General features: G+C 37.6%; 1 pseudogene; it reads left to right on the plus strand.

Annotated features, from left to right (window-relative positions):
• Positions 1 to 16321: 16321 nt before the first annotated feature.
• Positions 16322 to 17337, plus strand: LOC131383355 (histone-lysine N-methyltransferase SETMAR-like; annotated as a pseudogene).
• The last annotated feature ends 3241 nt before the right edge of the window (positions 17338 to 20578 follow it).

Genomic DNA, 20578 nt, shown 5'->3' on the forward strand with positions numbered 1-20578 from the left:
GTTTTTACGATAGGCTCCTTCTCCCTGTTACTCATTGTTTCATTTGGGTTTGGATTCTGAGGACAGCCTAAATATCACTCCTTCTGCTCTCTATGTTCATAACCAATTATGGCTTGTGGGAAGGTAGGCAATGGGATAGAATACAATGGAATTAGAAAGCAAGAGAGAGAGACAGAGAGAGAGAGGGAGAGGGAGAAATCCCAGAATTCCCAGATGGGATTCATGGACGCCATATCTTCAATGGTTTACGTCAATTTAATATACGTTTGCCTGAACAACAACTGCATGTCAAACACTGTACTAGGTACTGCAGATACAACAAAGAAGAATACAACAAAGAAGAACACAGGAATACATTCCTTAGTTTTATGGGGCTAATATACAGTATTTAAAAGGAAGGGCAGATAATTAGCATAAAATGAACTTTACAATCAGCTATATACAAAATTGTATTCTGATTTCATAAATAATATTGACTATGGTAAAATACATTTGGTTGCTTATTTTCTTAATTGTTTATCATGAGAGATAGCCAAAGAACATTTTAGAAGCATTTTTTTTAGAGTCAGAACAGTATAGTAGGAAGAACATTTTTATGTATTGTCTCAATTTTAAATGATTATAATTTCTTATTTTATTTTTTCAAAAAAAGCAATTAAAATGTTTTAGTATAATGGGTCTACACTACATAATAAATGTTTTAAAGACTTAAAATAAATTCAGAATGATTATGAAATTTTTTCTGCATTAATGAAATATACACAATTTGCATTTCAGGCAAAATTAGGATTATAAGTCAAAAGACTTGAGTGCTAATTCAAGCCCAGGAACAACTTGTTTCTTGCTTCTGGGAAAGTTATTAATTTTTCAAAGGCTCTCTTTACTTGTCTGCATTCTAGAGGAATTTATAGTACTTTGATGAAGATTACTCAAGATCATGAAGGTGGAGAACCAAGCCCTGATACACCCTAGCTATTTAGTAACTTTCAGTGTCTTTCTTCTTCTATCTTGTGACCTATTGCACTTCTTAGTCCTCTCTACTCTTGTGACAACTAGCACTGGACTCCTTTGGACTTATAGGGAGGTTTGATAAAGCATAGAGATGATACTTAGAAACCATGCTTCCAGGGGAAACAGAATCTCTCGACACCTTCTATTTACATTCACATATGCCTTATGTTTACATATCCACAGCTTCTTTGATCAGAAAATATAAGCTTTGCCTAGATTATCTGTAAATCATATTCAAAACCATTCATGCCAAGTCTTTGCAGAATGTGGGGAGTATAATTTCATAACCAAACTATTTGAAATTCTAAATCAAAGAAGATATTTCTAACATGCAAATTGCTGACATTTCCCAATATATTTGAAAGATGCCAGTATAGCCAGAAGGAATTTGTCTATAACTGTTCCACATAATGTTCAAATAATGAATTCCTTGTATTAAGCTACTCTAAAACATAATTACTTTACTAGTTGTAGGATCCCAAGGTTTTGCCTAACTGTTTGGATCCTTGATATGGAGAGAGAAATGAATCAATTTCAGTTGACATTATTCATGATGCTCACCTAGTTCATAATTCAAACTCCACTGAGAATGGAGCTTACAGTTTCAGATATAACGGAACTTTATCTTAAAGAATTTCACAGATTAAAAAATAAAGATATATGCTTGTTTGTATTATCCCTACCAGTCTCTTAAAATGATAGTTATTGAATATTTTTATATTCCAGACATTGATCTAGAGTCAATTACATAATTTAGTCCTCCCAATAACCCTGATTTTGAAGCTAGGGACATTTTCACCTGACAAGTTGATTGACCCAAGGTCAAATGTGTATAAAATAGCACAAAGAAGATAAAAATCCCAGATTCTATGTTCATTTGCCCACCATATCATGTTAGTAAGTAATGATAACAATATTCCTCTTAAGGTAAGTAAGCTCTAGAGGCCAGTTGAAGTGTAAAATGTTCAGTTTAACAAAACTATGTAGAGCTTACAACAGTCTCCTCCCTCCACTCTCCAGAAGTTCATTCACTGATTAAGGCTAAGAAATTCTTACAACACCTCTTATGTTCCAGGCAGACAAAGCATGGACCTGAGACACAGGTAAGCATCTCAATGTCTGATCTTCAGTATTTTCATCTTTCTTGCCGAAATCAGCAATGTGTCTCACTGGTAAACAGGAAAGGTCCAATCATGAATCATGTAGTATTAGTAAAAATAAGACTACCTCTTGCTGTTTTAAATCACATCTTTATTAACTTTAGAGGGTTACTTTAAGAACGTTTTCTCTTGTGGTAAAGAACGTTTACAATTAGCAATTAATTCCTCCTCTCTACAATATCTTAATTGTTAAATTTAAGTTAAACTAAATTTACCATGAAACTTTCAAAATCATTGTAGAATGATCCCATTTTTACCTGATTATCTCTTCGTGTTTCTCTCTCATCACTTATTTATTTTATCTTTATTACTCTCTCCATCACCCATTCATTTATTCATTCATTTCTCCATAAGAACTGCAATATACAAAAAGACTTATTTGCATATTTGCAAAAGCAAGATCTAAAATGATGTAGACAAATGTTAATAAGCTGTCATGTGGTGAAATTTAGTTTTTGCCTTTCTCTAACTTTTTTGGATTGTTACATATTGCCTGAATTTTTAACCAATAAGATTTTTTATTTTAGCGTTTTTATAAAAAAAACTTTTTAAAAATTCCGTGATTTCAAACTATATGGATAAATATTTTAAAGATTGAAAATATCAATTCAAAATTATTATGAAATCTTTCCTTAATTAATAAAATATACATTATATATATTTCATGTATAATATGAAAAAATACCTCTCAAACCTGAGCGGATTACAAACTAGGTTAGATGTAGATAAAATAAGAGATATAAATAGAAAATTCACAATATAACTCACTCCAAGTAATGCAAGAGTTTTAAAATTCTGCAGTTGAGTTGATACATTGTATGTTACAGTAAGCAAATGTATTCCAGTAGTGGATTGAAATAATATTTTACTAAATTAGAAACTGGACTAGTACTTTGTTAATAACCCAGGCTTTTGCTTATGGGAGAAATACTAATAAATTTCAGAACACATTTTTCTTCAATTCAGAGTAAAGTCAATTGCATAGATGTCAAAATAGCTCTTGTCATGTTGAAAGTAATGTCTACATATTTCTTTATTTTCACCATTATTGAGCATTTACTAAGGGCTATGCACATTATTTCATACTTTATAAGAATTCTTCCATGTACTCTTTCATCAACCATGTAAAATAGACAGTAGTATATTCTCATTTTCAGATGAGTAAACAGGTTTTCAAGAGTGGTAAGTAATTGTTTCAAGGTTATTTAAACCTGTAAGTTGAAAAGAGTAGTTGGAAGTTAGTGTTTGCCCCAGCTCCAAACTCTTCCCCTTTCAAAAAAACAAATGGTAATGCCATCCTTAGACTCCATATTGCTTAAATCTTATGTGTCAACTAGGCTAGGCTGTGGTACCTAGTTGCTTAGTCAAACACTAGTTTAGATTTTGTTGTGAAGGTATTCTGTGTATGTGGTTAACATATATAATCAGTTGTCTTTAATTAAAACAGGTTACCTCATCTGACCTGTTTGAAGACCTTAAGAACAAAAACTGAGATGTCCTAGAGAAGAAGGAATTTTGCTTCAAGATTGTAACATTTAAATTCTCAGTTTCTAGCCTGCTGGCCTGCCCTACAAATTTCACAATATTTCACATTACAAAACCACTGTCTGCATTTCTAGCCTTATGATCTGCCCTGTGAATTTCAGATTTGCTAGCTCCCATAATGGCATTAGACAATTTCTTAAAGAAAAAACAACTTTTAGTACACACATACACACAAACATACACACACACACACTTGATTCTGCCTTTCTGAGGAACTCTGATAAATGTTGGGTCTACACAATATTTTTTACTTAGCTAGCTTATTTCAACTTCTTCAAGGTATCATTTGACTAATTTGTCAAATATAATTAATATGATTATATTTACAGATGGTATATTTCTACTAAGTTTTAAGTCTTATCATTTCTGTAATAAGCACAAATGGTTACTTTTAATCAAAGGCTACAAATGGAACCAGGTGTAGAAAATATCACTCCCTCATTCAAAATATAAATATTTTGCACATTTTGGCTGTATAGTTGAAGTTAGCTTATAAACAATTTTTCACAACTATTTTGTTGCTAGTAGAATTGTGTTCTATGTATATCTAAGTGTATCAATCTGTTTTCACATTGCTAATAAAGACATACCCAAGACTGGGTAATTTATACAAGAAAGGGTTTAATTGGGCTTAGAGTTCCATGTGGCTGGGGAAGCCTCACAATCATGGTGGAAGGCAAGGAAGAGCAAGTTACGTCTTACATGGATGGCAGCAGGCAAAGAGAGAGAGCTTGTGCAGGGGAACTCCTCTTTTAAAAGCCATCAGATCTCATGAAACTTATTCACTATCATGGGAACAGCAAGAGAAAGATTTGCCCCCATGATTCAATTACCTCCCACCAGGTCCCTCCCACAACACGTGGGAATTCAAGATGAGATTTTGGTAGGGACACAGCCAAACCGTATCACTCCACCCCTGGTCCCTCCCAAATCTCATATCTTCACATTTCAAAATCAATTATGCCTTCCCAAGAATCCCGCAGAGTCTCAACCGATTTCAGAATTAACTCAAAAGTCCGCAGTCCAATGTCTCATCCAAAACAAGGCAAGTCACTTCTGCCTATGAGCCTATAAAATCAAAAGCAAGTTAGTTACATCTTACATACAATGCGGGTGCAGGCATTGGGTAAATATGGCCATTCCCAATGGGAGAAATTGGCCAAAACAAAGAGGCTACAGGCCCCATGCAAGTCCTAAATCCTTCAGGGAAGTCATAATACAGCTCCAAAATTATCTCCTTTGACTCCATGTCTCACATCCAGATCACACTGATGCAAGAAGTGGGTTCCCATGGTCTTGGGCAGCTCCATCCCACTGTGGCTTTGCAGGATACAGCCTCCCACCCAGCTGCTTTCACAGGCTGGCATTGAGTATATGCAGCTTTTCCAGGAGCACAGTACAAGCTATCAGTGCATCTACCATTCTGGGGTCTGGAGGATGGTGGCCCTCTTCTCACAGCTCTACTAGGCTGTGCCCCAGTAGGGACTCTGTATAGTGGTTCTGACCCCACATTTTCCTTCCACACTGCCCTAGCAGAGGTTTTCCATAAGAGCCCTGCCCCTGCATCAAACTTCTGCCTGGACATCCAGGTGTTTCCATACATCTTCTGAAATCTAGGAGGAGGTTCCCAAACCTCAATTCTTGATTTCTGTGTACCCTCAGGCTCAATACCATATGGAATCTGTAAGAGCTTGGGGCTTCCACCCTCTGAAGCAACAGCCCAAGCTGTACCTTGGCCCCTTTTAGTCATAGCTGGAGTGGCTGGTACACAGGGCATCAAGTCCCTAGACTGCACACAGCGCAGGGACCCTGGGCCTGGCCCACAAAACCATTTTCTCCTAGGCCTCCATGCCTGTGATGGGAGGGGCTGTCATGAGTGAAGACCTCTGACATGTCCTGGAGACATTTTCCCCTTTGTCTTGGGGATTAACATTTGGCTCCTCATTACTTATGCAAATTTCTGTAGCCAGCTTGAATTTCTCCTCAGAAAATAGGATTTTCTCTTTTATCACATTGTCAGGCTGCAAAATTTCTGAACTTTTATGCTCTGTTTCCCTTTTAAAACTGAATGTCTTTAAAAGCACCCAAGTCACTTCTTGAATGCCTTGATGCTTAGAAATTTCTTCTGCCAGATATCCTAAATCATCTCTCTCAAGTTCAAATTCCACAAATCTCTAGGGCAGTGGCAAAATGCTGCCAGTGTTTTTGCTAAAATATAACAAGAGTCACCTTTGCTCCAGTTCCCAACAAGTTCCTCATCTCCATCTGAGACCACCTCAGCCTGAACCTTATTGTTCATACCACTATCAGCATTTTTGTCAAAGCCATTCAAAGAGTCTCCAGAAAGTTCCAAATTTTTCCAAATATTTCTGTCTTCTTCTGAGCCCTCCAAACTGTTCCAACCTCAGCCTGTTATCTAGCTCCAAATCACTTCCACATTTTTGGGTATCTTTTCAGCAGCACCCCACTCTACTGGTATCGGTTTACTATATTTGTCTGTTTTCTTTTCTTTCTTTCTTCTTCTTCTTTTTTTTTTTTTGAAACAGAGTCTTGCTCTGTTGCCAGTCTGGTGTGCAGTGGTACAATCTCTGCTCACTGCAACCTCCACCTCCTGGGTTCAAGTGATTCTCCTGCCTCATCCTCCCAAGTAGCTGGGACTACAGGCACACACCACGACACCCAGCTAATTTTTGTATTTTTAGTAGAAATGGAGTTTCATCATGTTGGCCAGGATGGTCTCGATCTCTTGACTTCATGATCCACCTGCCTCGGCCTCCCAACGTCCTGAGATTACAGGTGTGAGCCACCATGCCCGGCCGTATTACTCTGTTTTCACATTGATGATAAAGACATACCTGAGACTGGGTAATTTATACAGGAGAAAGGACTTAATTGGATTTACAGTTTCATGTGGCTGGGGAAGCCTCACAATCATGGTGGAAGGCAAGGAAGAGCAAGTCACATCTTACATGGATGGCAACAGGCAAAGAGAGAGAGCTTGTGCAGGGAAACTCCTCTTTTTAAAACCATTATATCTCGTGAGACTTATTCACTATCCCAAAAACAGCATGGGAAAGACTTGCCCCCATAATTCAATTACCTCTCACCAGGTCCCTCCCACAACACATGGAAACTCAAGATGAGATTTTGGTGGGGACACAGTGAAACCATATCACTAAGTTAAATGTTTAAGGGTTAAGACTAATAGTAATATCTTTCACCCTCCCTAATACCTAATAGTAAAATGAAATGCAATTTGTGCCATAAAATTTCAGAATTAAGTTACTTCATTTATAAGCTCATTTAGCATTTTCCAAACTTCACTATTTGCATATTACTTTACAATTTTTGACATAAACATTGCTACCTATACTCTAATTTACTTAATACAGTAGTTTCCTCTTATCCTGGGATATGTTCCAAGACCCTCCGTGGATGCCTGAAACTGAGGTAGTACTGAATTCTATAGATACTATGCTTTTTCTATAAATGCATACTTGCAATAAATTTTAATTTATAAAATAGGCACAGTAAGAGATTAATAACTAATAATAATAAAATAATTATAACAATATAATAGAAGTTATGTAAATGCGGTCTCTTTCTCTCTTTGTGTCTCAAAACATCTTATTTTACTGTACTTAACCTTCCTGTGATCTAAGAGATGGGTAGCATCTATAGTGTGGATACCATGGACAAAGGGAGGGTTCACATCCTGGGTGGGCTAACACTGGCCAGCATGAGATTTCATCACGCTACTCAGAATAGCACACAATTTCAATTTATGAAGTGTTTATTTCAGGAATTTTCTATTTAGTATTTTTGGATCACAGTGAACCCCAGGTAACAGAAACCCTGCAAAGTGAAACAGCAGATAAGGGACGACTACTGTATTTTAAAGTTAAATCACATTTTACACATTTACTTAAAGAATAAACTTTGTCTTATTATCTTAAGTGAAAAAAATCCAGACTCATTTGTCATAAATAAAAGGTAATAATAAAAATGAATATGAATATAAAAAAAAGTAAGTTCCACTGAATGACTGTTCCCATTAAACAGTCCAGGCCTGGGGCCTTCCTTCACCTGGTTCAAGAGAAGATTACTAAGTGTTAAAGTTCTATTAGTTCTGAACTCAGTCTTTCTCTTAATGGGATTTAGGAAGAGTGAAGGCAAACTCTCCTATTTAGTTAAGGTAACATGCTAGTTTGGGGAAAGGCAGTCTCACACATACAGTCTTTCAACTCCCTGTTGTTCCCCTAAGGATGTGCCCTGGACCTGGAGCACTTCCTTACCAAGAGATACAGAGTCATAACAGCCTGTGCTGGACTTGTGTGGGGATGTCTTTCCCATTTCAGACTCAGTCTTCACGTCTCTGTTCTGCTTAAGCATGTGCACTGTGCAGCATCTGGCCAACCCAACTGCTATATCTGTCCCCTGTGTAGAGGGAACAAAGTCCTCTATTGTGATACAAGAGGAGTGCTGACTAATTGCCTTGCATTGGCTGCCAGAAGGGATCCACTGGCCATAGGGACTGGTGCCCACTCCTGAAGCCAGTCTTGCTCTGTCGCTTCTGTATATGAATAAAATGTTGTTCCATTCAGTGTTTGACTAAGTTGTGTCTTCCTTGGTGACTCTGATAACAAGATACAGTGGGCAGAATTGCGCAAACATCCACTCCTGGTAACAAACAAGAGATGCCACTTACTTAACAACTACCACCTGAAAGTCTCACACTTTGGTAAACAACAATTTAAATCAGTCCTGTTCCCTGTTCTTTTACTTGAATGTACTCATTAGGTGGTTACCTGGTCTCTCCCTGATAACTCCAGAGACAAAGACTTCATGAGAAATCGCATTCCCTTTTATTTATTGCTTTAATTGTGAGAATGCTCTTTCTTCGATTGAGCTAATGTCTATTTCTGTACCCATCAGTCTTAGATCAGTCATCTCTATTAAAGTTGAAAAGTCTAATCTCTCATTCACAAAAGTTTCCTTTTAACACGTCCATCTTTTTGACCTCATCTTCTCACATGTTATGACATCTTTTTGAATTCCTGTGCACATGCACTACAGTCTTCATTATGAATAGATAAGAAACAAAGAAGAAAAGTAACTTCTTTATCAAAGAGAAATTATTTGAGAAGGGAAAAGTTAAAGAAGTTTGTTTTTTGTGTTCTTTCTGGAAGAGACTCTCACTATTGCTTTAGATAGTGTAATTTTTTAGATTATTAAAGAAATTGCTAAAGAGATTAAAAATTGTTAAAGAGATTTAAGGCTGTTAGAGAGATTAAAATAATAAATATAGAAATATACTTATGTTAAGATTAGAGGTAACATGGACCAGAAGGAAGTATGATGCCATTTGTAACTCTGGAATAAAAGTGATACCTTTGCTGTGATGAGTGAATATGGCAGAATTTAGTGCTCAGCTCTTACCACATTGTCAAAGAGAAGATGCTCAGTAAACTTTCTGGACAAACACAGATGGCCCAAGAGACTCATGATGACTTTGATTTTATTTAGTGAAGAATTTTGTATTTTCATAATTTTCATGTGTGAAATACTCTAAACAAACTTATCTTCTTAAACAAAAAACAGGAAGCCTAAAGTAAATCCAACTTGATAATTAAATTACATATAAATGTATATGATTTCAAGTACAGATTTTCTCATGGCGAATGAAAAAAATTCAGTTGACGTAATCATTACTTAAGAGTTCTTATGGTCTTGGTGGAAGGAAGGAAGAAAAGAATGAGGAAAGAAAAGAACAGAAGGAAGACAAGAATAAAAACAGCTCTTCTTGTTGCTCAGACCTACATCTACAAAAATTTTGGACTAAACAATAAATAACAGTAATTAAAATTCAAGAACATTCTTTCTCAAAATATGAAATCAGAAACTTCATATCGGTGGAGGCTAGGAAGCTGATACAGATGAAGTTTCATGGTTTTAATTTCTGATCAATATCTCATAGGGGCAATTTTTTTATGATTCTGGTATAGTTTGGATATTTGCTCAGCCAAAATCTCATGTTGAAATGTATTCCCCAATGTTGGTGGTGGAGCCTTGTGAGAGGTGATCGGATCATGGGGGTGGATTTCTCATAAATGGTTTAGCACTCTCCCCTTGATGATATCATTGCCATAGTGAGTGACTTCTCACAAGATCTGGCTGTTTAAAAGTGTGTGGCACCTCACCCTGTACCTTTCTCCTGCTTTTGTCATGTATGCCTGCTCCCTCTTTGCCTTCCACCAAAATTGGAAGCTTCCTGAGGTCTCCTCAGAAACAGATGCCGCTATGCTTTCTGTACAGCCTGCAGAACCATGAGCCCATTAAGCCTCTTATAAAATATCCAGTCTCAAGTATTTCTTTATAGCAATGCAAGAACAGCCTAATACAGAAAATTGGTGTCAAGGAGTGGGGCATTCCTATAAACGTACCTGAAAATGTTGAGGCAGCTTTGGAACTCAGCAATAGGCAGAGGTTGGAAGAGTTTGGAGGGCTGAGAAGAAGACAGGAATATGAGGGAAACTGGTTGAATGGTTGTGAACAAAATTTATTGAGAATGGGAGCAAAGGTCACACATGTGCCTTAGCAGAGTTTGGTTGCATTGTGCCCCTACTGTAGAGGTTTGCATTGTGCCCCTACCTCTGTGGAGGTTTCAGCCTCAGAGTAATAATTTAGGGTATCTGGTGAAAGACATTTATAAGCAGTAAAGCATTCAAGATGTGGGCTGGCTGCTTCTAGCAACTTATGCTCAGATATAGGAGCAAATAAATGACTTAAAGTTGGAATTTATGTTTAAAAGGAAAGCAGAGCATAAATGTTTAGAAAATTTGCAGGCTGGCTATGTGGTAGAAATTAAAAGCCCATTCTTCAGGAGAAGTTAGGCAGGGTGCTGAGCAGCTATTTGCTAGAGAAATTTGTGTAACTAAAAAGAAGGCAAGGGCTGATAGCCAAGACAGTAGGAAAAAGGCCTCAAAGGCATTTCAGAGAACTTCAAGGAAGCCCTTTCCACACAGGCCAGGAGGCCTAGAAGGAAAGAATGATTTCATGGGCCATACCCAGGACACCATTGCCCTGTGCATCCTTGGAACACTGGTCTCCATCCAGCCTCTCTGGCTCCAGCCTAGCTGAAAGGGACCTGGGTAGAACTTGGGTTGCAGCTCCAGAGGTGCAAGCCATAAGCCTTGGTGTCTTTTATGTGGTTTTAAGCCTGTGGGTGCACAGAGTGCAAGAGTTGAGGCTTGGGAGCCTCTGCCTAGATTTCAGAAGATGTATGGAAAAGACTGGATGTCCAGGCAGAAGGGTGCTGCAGAGGTGGATCCCTAGCAGAGAAACTCTACTAGGGCTGTGTGGGAGGGAGATGTGGGGTGGGAGCTCCCACACAGTCTCTGCAAGGGCCCTTCTTAGTGGAGCTGTGAGAAAGGGACCACCAACCTCCACACTCCAGAAAGGTAAAGCCACTGGCAGCTTATAGCCTGCACATGGAAAAGTCACAAGCATGCAACCCCAACCTGTGAGAGCAGCTATGGGGCCTGAACACTGCAAAAACACAGAGGTGGTGCTGCCCAAGGCCTTGGAAGTTTACCCCTCACAGTAGTGTTCTCTGGATATGGGACATGGCATCAAAGGAGATCATTTTGGAGCTTCAAAATTTAATGACTGCCCTGCTGGGTTCTGAACTTGCATGAGACCTGTAGCCCATTTCCTTTGGCTGATTCCTGCCTTTTGGAATGGCAGTGTTTACCTAATACCTATACTTCCATTGGATCTTGGAAATAAACAATTTGCTTTGATTTTACAGGCTCATAGGTAGTAGATGAGTCTCAGAAGAGACTTTGGACTTGGACCTGAGACTTTTGAATTAATGCTGGAATGAGTTAAGACTTTGTGGGGACGATTAGGCAGGGATGATTGTATTTTGAATATGAGAAGAACATGAGATTTGGTGGGGGGGCCCAGGGCATGAGATTTGGGGAGGTGCCCAGGGGTGGAATAATATGGTTTAGATACTTGCCACAACCAAATTTCATGTTGAAGTGCAGTCCACACTGTTGGAGATGGATCCTGATGGGAGGTAGTTGAATCATGGGGATAGATTTTTCATGAATGGTTTAACATCATTCCCTTGGTGCTGTCCTCACCATAGTGAGTGACTTCTCACAAGATCTGGCTGTTTAAAAGTGTGACACCTTGCCCCCCTCACTTGCTCCTGCTTTTGCTATGTAATGTGCCTGCTCCCCCTTGGCCTTCTGCCATGATTGGAAGCATCCTGAGGCCTCTTCAGAAGCAGATGCCACTGCACTTCTTGCATAGCCTGCAGAACAATTAACCAATTAAATCTCTTTTCTTATAAATTACCCAGTCTCAGGTATTTCTTTACAGCAATGCAATAATTGCCTAATATAAATTCAAAATGCCCTTGTTAAGACTATACACCCCTTCTGAGTTGAAGGTACTCGGGGCCTCAGATAACAAGTCTCTGTACTATCTTGTACATTCATGATAGAGAGACTACACTTTTTTTCAAGGCACTCTATACCATGAACCACTCTACCTTCTATGAAGCAGAAATCTCTCCAAATTAATGATGAGATTTGGTCTTTTGGTTTCATTTAGTCACATTCATGTCTTGATGTACCACTTGTTAAATTCTTATGCACATGTAATAAAGTCCTGGCTTAGAAGTGAAATGCAAACCCTGATCATGATTTTTTTCTTAGTATTTGTCTATGTTGTAGACAGAAAATAGGTAGTATTCTTATTAGCAAAGCCTGTTTCCACTGAAGATAAAGTTTTTCAAATCTGATCAATATCAAAGGACTTTTCAGAAAGGTTTCTCATTTTGAAAGAATCTTAATGGGTCTTCAAAATGGGGAAGTCAGCAGAAGATTTAGAGGGTTTTGATGTCAGTGCTCAAGCAGCTTAAGGCAAGTGTCTCAAGGTGAGAAACTAATTAGGATAGGACAAAGTAAATAGTATAATAATTTACAATTGGTGGTCTCAGTAAGATGAGAGTCTTGAAGTGAGTTTGACAAATGAGATGTTTGCCTACACGAGCAATCTAATGTCCTCATAGGAGAACTATTTGCCCAGATGAGAAAACTGTTTGTTCATATATATTGGTTTGTAGGAATCTAGTGAAGCAAACAGGGAAGCTATCTATTGGTTTATAGTCGTATCCTTCTGAGAAAGATTTCCCTGGAAAAAGTGGTTAAGTCATGATGACAGAGATGGCTTCAGTTCTCAGTCCTGTTAGTTAAGTTCTGTGGATACAGATGGTCCCAAATGTCATACCTCTGTAATTTCTCTCTTACTGCTCCCCAATCCAAACAAACATTTATTTTTCTACTAGGAGATGACTCTTTTATTTATAACAAGTTTCTTATCTTCCATTTTGTTGTTATACTTACTTTACTTACTTGTCAGATATAGCTTTACTTAGATTGTGTTTTGTTAGTGAATATGAATAATGATTTTTTTAAATCTCCGTGGGTTAAGACGTCTAACCTATTTAGAGGGTTCTTCAGGATTTTCTATTTTATTTAAACCTGGCTATTTATTTTGCTTCTCTCTAAACGCCTTGTCTTGGAGCCATCTCAATATTTCTAATCTACTCTTTATTACAACAAATGCTTCTCTCTAGTTTTTTCTTTTTGAGTCTCACTCTATCGCCCAGGCTGGAGTGCAGTGGTGCGATATCGGCTCACTGCAAACTCTGCCTCCCGGGTTCACGCCATTCTCCTGCCTCAGCCTCCCGAGTAGCTGCGTCTATTTTATAACAAGTATTGTGTAAAGTCAGATGTTCTCAACGTTGAATTTCATTTGAATCACTTTGAGAGCTTTAAAATAAAATAGTGGGGAGTTTTAAAAAGTATTGATACTCAGGCCAGCATTTAAACTTTTGTTTAATTGACCTGGGGCATGGTCTAGGTATTAGAATTCTTTTCATTCTCTTCAGGCGATTTTAATTTTTCAGCCAGGATTTTAGTGAAGTCAGTGATGAACAAGACACATGTGGTTTCAAGGAGCTTAGTGGAGAGGAAAAAAGAAACCACATTACGCCAATACAATAATAGTTGTTAGAATAAAATTGTGGTTACGTTCTACAAAGTAAAATTTCAGGGTGCTGCGAGAGCTTATAGCATAGTTACCTAACCTCTGTGTTAGGGATGTCAGAGGAGGATGCCCTGGGAAAGAGACATGTAGGGTAAGACTTGAAGGATGAACAGAAATTAACCAGAAAATACGGGAAAAGAAGAAGCAAGGTGAACAACATGCTTTGGGACTGGGAAGGTCTTGACGAGTTAAAGGGTGAGAGAGGAGACTAGTGTAAGTAGAGTTTAGTGAATAAGCAGCTGGTTATAGTATAAAAGTCATGGTGGAGTCAGCAGTGGCTAAATCATTCGGAGGCTTCCAGGGAAGAGGAAGGTTTTTTTTTTTGTTTTTTCTTCATCATAAGGGTAATGGGATACTATGAGACAATTTATCCAAATGTATTTTATAAAGCTTACACTAGCAGGCAACCACAGATGGGATTAATTTAAGGGAGGGGCAATGGACCAGGATGGGCTGTGGGAACTAGGATCAGAGGCTACTGCAGACCAGGCCGGAAATAAGTCTGGACAGGAGTGTAAAAGTGGTGATGGAAACAAACTGAAAGATATGAAATATTCTTTGGTGATATAATCAACACAACTTTTCAATTAGTTGAATATGGCTATCTGTTAATAACTGAACTGATAGGGTCAACACTATTAATTCTACCAGCACTCTCATTCTATAATTATATTATCTTAGTTTATTTAAAAACTCCTGAGCCAGCAGAATTTGTCACACACATTAAAGTCTGGCCTAGGTTCATTTAAAGTTCTTGAGTATTCCAAATATTCCAGGGAGTTGGTTATTAAGTCAATAAAAATGTTTTAGGGTGGAAAATACTAAGAAATTTAAACTCCTTATAAATGTTTTGATAAAATTTAAAATGTGGCCTTTTTTTAAATGACAGTACCTTGAAAGCTATTTCTTTTCCAAGATTAAAAGTGAGCTGACCAATATGAGCTTCCAACATGCTCTGTGCAAGTTATCCAGCACAACAGTGTTTAGGTTAATAAACGTCATTTTACCACAAATTACCCTCTGTAGTTGAATCTTTTTATTTTTGAGAAGAAATTATAGTGAAAATATCATTATTATATTTGTGGTAAGTATAAAATTTGGTCTTTTTTTCCTGCTGTACTAACTGTTCATAGGTCTGTAGTGAACAAAATAATATTTACTAAAACACAAATTAATATTTAGCAGAGAAACAACTTAGACTCACTCGGGACTCCCATAAAAATTGATTACTTAGACATTTAAATATATTTACTTAATACTGTAATATTATATACATTTCCTAAAGCAAATTTTAAGACATAATATTTGGAAATCTAGTAGAGGTTGTCAAAGCTACACCTGTTGGCCAATAGCAGTTGCTTTTATAAAATTGTATTATTTCCTGCTCAAACACTTTATTAACTATATTATGGCCCAAGATTTCTGACAGCATGTCAAGATGCTTTATCTTCTAAGAGAAATTTCAGTTAGATTTGCAATTGCTAACTCAGAAGCTGACTTTAAATGCAGGCAATAATAAGTATAATGATGGATGCATGTCATTGTACATTTGTCACAACCCATATGATAGATACCACCAAAAGTGAACCCTAATGTAAACTGTAGATTCTGGGTGATAATGACTTGCCAATGTAGGTTCAACAGCTGCAATCGATGTACCATTCTGGTGAGGGATGTTGATAGTAGGAGAGGATGTGCAAATGTGGGGTCAAGGAGTATATGGGGATGCTCTGTATACTCTGTTCAATTTTCCTGTGAACCTAAAACTGCTCTAAAAGATAAAGTCTATTAAAAATGCAAGGAATAGTACAATTCTCAACTTTATTGAAAACTTTGTTAATGAGGTAGAAGTTAGGACTAGAAAAAACATAACAGAATAGCGGTGTTCCACTCAAGAACTCACAGGCCAACCCTGGCACTATCCTCTGGTAGTGAAACCCTGACATACCTGGGTGGGAGTGATACTCATAGCCCATCTCAAATTGTTTATTTCTGTTGTGGTGCTAGATTTATGTTAAGAAATCTACAAATTTTGTTTTGGCTCCTTCACTGGTACATTATACAAATTATACAATAGAACTATTTATGCCCATGGAGAGGTTGGTATGGAGTGTGTGTGTGTGTACAAAAAGGGGGGAAGTGGAGAGAGAGAGAGAGAGAGAGATTTTGTAGCAATTAAGAGAAAATGCACTGAAGATTCAGACAATTTTCATTTCACATCTCAGCTCTGCTGTTTTCTGTCCTTCTTCAATAAAAATTAGTTAACTTCTCTCAGACTCTTTTTTATCTATAAAATTGTGTTAATATTAGGTGAGTGTAAAAGTAATCAAAATTTTTGCATTGTTGGAATTTGCCTTTTGATATTGGAATACATTCTTAAGTGTGGTTATGTTATACATCATTTTAATCGGCATCTCTCACTTTATGTTGTTTTGCTAATGACTTATTACTTACTATTTATTTTATGTTTATTTTAGACTATGGAAATGGTATTAGACAAAATGCAAATTCGAGCAATTTTCTTATTCTAGTTCAAAATGCATCGTAAAGCAGCAAAGACAACGTGCAACATCAACAATACATTTGGCCCAGTAACTGCTAACGAACGTGCAGTGCACTGGTGGTTCAAGAAGTTTTGCAAAGGAGATGGGAGCCTTGAAGACGAGAAGCATGGTGGCCGGCCACCGGAAGTTGACAGTGACCAATTGAGAGCAATTGTTGAAGCTGATCCTCTCACAACTGCAGAAGAAGTTGCCGAAGAACTCAAAGGTGACCATTTTATGGTCATTCAGCATTTGAGGCAAATTGGAAAGGTGAAAAAGCTCGATAAGTGGGCGCCTGATGAGCTGAGTGAAAATTTAAAAAATCAGCATTTTGGAGCGTCATCTCTTATTCTATGCAACAACAAGGAACCATTTCTCTCTTGGATTGTGACATGAGACAGAAATTGGATTTTACATGACCAGCAGAGTGGTTGGACTGAGAAGAAGCTCCAAAGCACTTCCCAAAGCCAAACTTGCGCCAAAAGCAGGGCATGGTCACCATTTGGTGGTCTGCTGTCGGTCTGATCCACTACAGCTTTCTGAATCCCGGCCAAACCATTACAGCTGAGAAGTATGCTCAGGAAATCGGTGAGATGCACTGAAAATTGCAGCACCTGCAGCCGGTATGGGTCAACAGAAAGGGCCCAGTTCTACTCCATGACAAGGCCTGACCACACATCACACAACCAATGCTACCAAAATTGAATGAATTGAGCTACGAAGTTTTGCCTCATCCGATATAGTCACCTGACTCTTCACCAACCAACTACCACTCCTTCAAGCATCTCGATAACTTTTTGCAGAAAAAATGCTTCCACAACCAGCAGGATGCAGAAAATGTTTTCCAAGAGTTTGTTGAATCCCGAAGCAAAAATTTTTACACTACAGCGATAAACACTTATTTATTATTGGCAAAAATGTGTGTTGATTGTAATGATCCCTATTTTGATTAATAGAGATGTGTTTGAGCCTAGTTGTAATGATTTAAAATTCACAGCCTGAAAGCGCAACTATTTTTGTACCACCCTAACATTACTTATTCTCAGACTGGCGATGGAAATTAAATACCAAAATGTTCATATTTGACCCAGTACAGTGGGTTACAGAATCAGTGCTACTTACCATTTGACCTTTGACGAGTCTCTCAACTGCTTGGGGATTCCAGTTCTTTATTTGAAAAGATGGAAGCTTCACAGAATTATGGTTTGATCCCTCCAAGCTGTAAAATGTCATGATTCTTTTCAGTGCTAACTGGACCTCAAGGGAAATAACCCACTGACCTATTTTCTCATTAATACCATTTTGTGAACAACGAGACTAAATATTCAACTGCACTGGAGAAATGAAAACTTTGTGATTTTACAGGCAGAGTTTTATTCTGTCCCTCAAAATCTGGCAGATGGTGAAATACTGGGAACATAGGGAAATCAGCTTCTATTACATTTCCTGTATTTCATAGAGGGAGAGCCTATTCCACTCTTACCCAGATAATTGTGTAGGTGTGTAGCTGCCAAAATCCTAAAACCAGACGTGACCAATGACTAGGACTGCAGATAAATTTTAGTATGCTGCTGGGTGCAGTGGCTCACTCTTGTAATCCTAGCACTTTGGGAGGCTGAGGTGGGAGGTTCATGAGGTCAGGAGATGGAGACCATCCTGGCCAACATGATAAAACCCCATCTCTACCAAAAATACAAAGATTAGCTGGGCGTGGTTGTACATGCCTGTATTTCCAGCTACTCAGGAGGCTGAGGCAGGAGAATCACTTGAACCTGGGAGGTGGAGGTTGCAGTGAGCCAAGATCACGCCACTCCACTCCAGTCTGGTGACAGAGCGAGACTCTATCTAAAAAAAAAAAAAAAAAAAAAAAAAATTTAGTATGCCCAGGTAAACTTCAAATCCATATAGACAACAATTTTTATTTAGTATAAATATTTTGTAAATATTGCATTGGACCATGTACTAAAAAATTATTCTTTGCTTGTCAGAAATTCAAATATAAGTGGGACTCCTATATTTTTATTTACTAAATCTGTCAACCTTACAACAGTAAAATTCATATAGCTGGGTTTTTTTTCATATAGCTGTTAAAAAATGTACAACTACCCTCAAATCTACCCCCCCTCTGTGATTTCATTGCCACCTGGTTAAGGTGGGATCATCTCTAAGGCTCTTTCCACTATGCTGGAGAACATTAACTTCTATTGTATTTTCTACTGATGAATGGGACTTCATATCCACTTATTCATCGCCATGCCTTTACACAGACTCTGGGTCTCCAAGTGATGCTGGTTGACCTAGTTGGAGGGTAAAGCCCTTGACCATGGCCAGAAAACTCAACTATCTAACTTGAATAAGGCTCCAACTCACCATCAATATGGAGATTAGTTTCAACTTTTTATTATTCCAAGGTTAACACCAACCAGGTTAATGGGGTCAAAATTGCATTTGTTGGGTCAGAGCATGAAGTGGTCTTTAGATGAAAAGACAATTATTAAAACCCACAAAGAGAGCTAATGATAATGAGATGCTTAATGGTGTGATGGAGGAGAGACAGCTGTAACACTCTCTTAATGGAAGTTCAAATGATTTTTGGTGAACTTTCTCTAACTCTTTTGCTCTTGCATTATGTATAATTTATCACATCTAAAGCTCTGAGCCCAATGGATAAGCCTGGATTTGGAGATATACTTTCAGGCACTCTTTAATCAGTTCTGAGGTTTTGTTATATGTGAGCTCTCTTTCCTCTTGAAAGTAAACGTAGGTAGTACTCATTCAGAAAGTACACAATAGCTTAGTATTGACTTTAATGGGAAATATAAACTCATACTGGTATTACGGAAAATGGGTAAATTTTGCTAAAATCTTTTAGAGGGAAAAACTGCCCAATTACGACTCAAAATCACAAAAAATAACAGAAAAGACTGACAAGTTATACTACAAAATCACAATAACCTTTGCTTAGCAAAGGGCAGAATTAACAAAGTGAAAATAAAAAAATTTAAAAACCTGAAGAACTAGAAAAAATTGCTCTAGTCATAGAATAGCTCTAGCCTCAAGCTGCTTTTTCCTACCCCTCAGGTGTTCCTCACCTCCCCTTTCTGTCTGCCTGGTGCTGAGCATTGTATCCTTGGCTTTCTTGAAGTCACTTCGTCTACCCCCATTTCCATATTGTCTAAATGTTACCAAGATTCACTCTCCCTAGAAATAACCCCAAATTGGGAAGTACTTTATAAACAGCATACACTTCACACTTGGATTAATAATTTTCCATGAATATGACCAATCTATGTCAGCACTTCTAATTTTCAGGGATTGTGAGTCTTTTCTCTAATCTTGACCCAACCTTGTATAAAAATAAGAAAGCAGTGTGAAAGAGGGAGACAAACCTTTAATACTTCTTCGAAAAGCCATAAGAATCCTTATATCTCCAGAAATAAAATTCCCTCAAACAAAAATCTTGACCCAATTATCTCTCAGGTTGGGTCCTAACAACTGTTTCCTTGATCTTGATTGTTTGTTCTCTTCTTGCTTCAAAGGATAACATGAATTGAAGGACTCAGCTAAAACATAACCAAACAGCACTTGTAACCATCTCACATTAACATTTTCTTTTTCCTGTTTTTATTTGTGCTTCAGACCTTCACTTGCTTTCATATTTCAGCATTCCTGTTTCTTGAAATAATTACATGCTGACTTTGTCCTAAAGACATAACACATGATCTTCACCAAATCACGGAGAGTTGTTGGTGACCCAAACACTAAATGAAGATTCAGAGAACGAAAATTCTGGTTTCTCAAGCACAGTATCAACCTGTCAAATCTCTTACAATGTGCTTAGTGAAGGATACAGAGAAGATAGAGTTATTAACCAACTATTTGGTCAACATATGTGAAAAACTTTGTGAGAATATGTTATATTGTCCAATTTCCAGATTTAATAAAATTCACAGAGATTAATATATTTAATTATGTAAATCAAAAATACATTGAGTTCCTACTATGCCAGACGCTCTTCTAGGTGATGGGACAACACTGGAGAATCAGATCAATTCCACCTTCTCCTACCTTTCCAGAGTTTATAATCTGGCAAAGAATGGTATAATAAACACAATGTTTACTTATATATTAATATCATATAGGCTGTTCAAGATAATATGGACTAAGGAAAAGAAAATTTAGAGCAACTGAGGG

Source organism: Hylobates moloch, unplaced genomic scaffold, assembly GCF_009828535.3.
Source record: "Hylobates moloch isolate HMO894 unplaced genomic scaffold, HMol_V3 SCAFFOLD_4, whole genome shotgun sequence".
In the NCBI taxonomy this organism is placed as follows: domain Eukaryota; kingdom Metazoa; phylum Chordata; class Mammalia; order Primates; family Hylobatidae; genus Hylobates; species Hylobates moloch.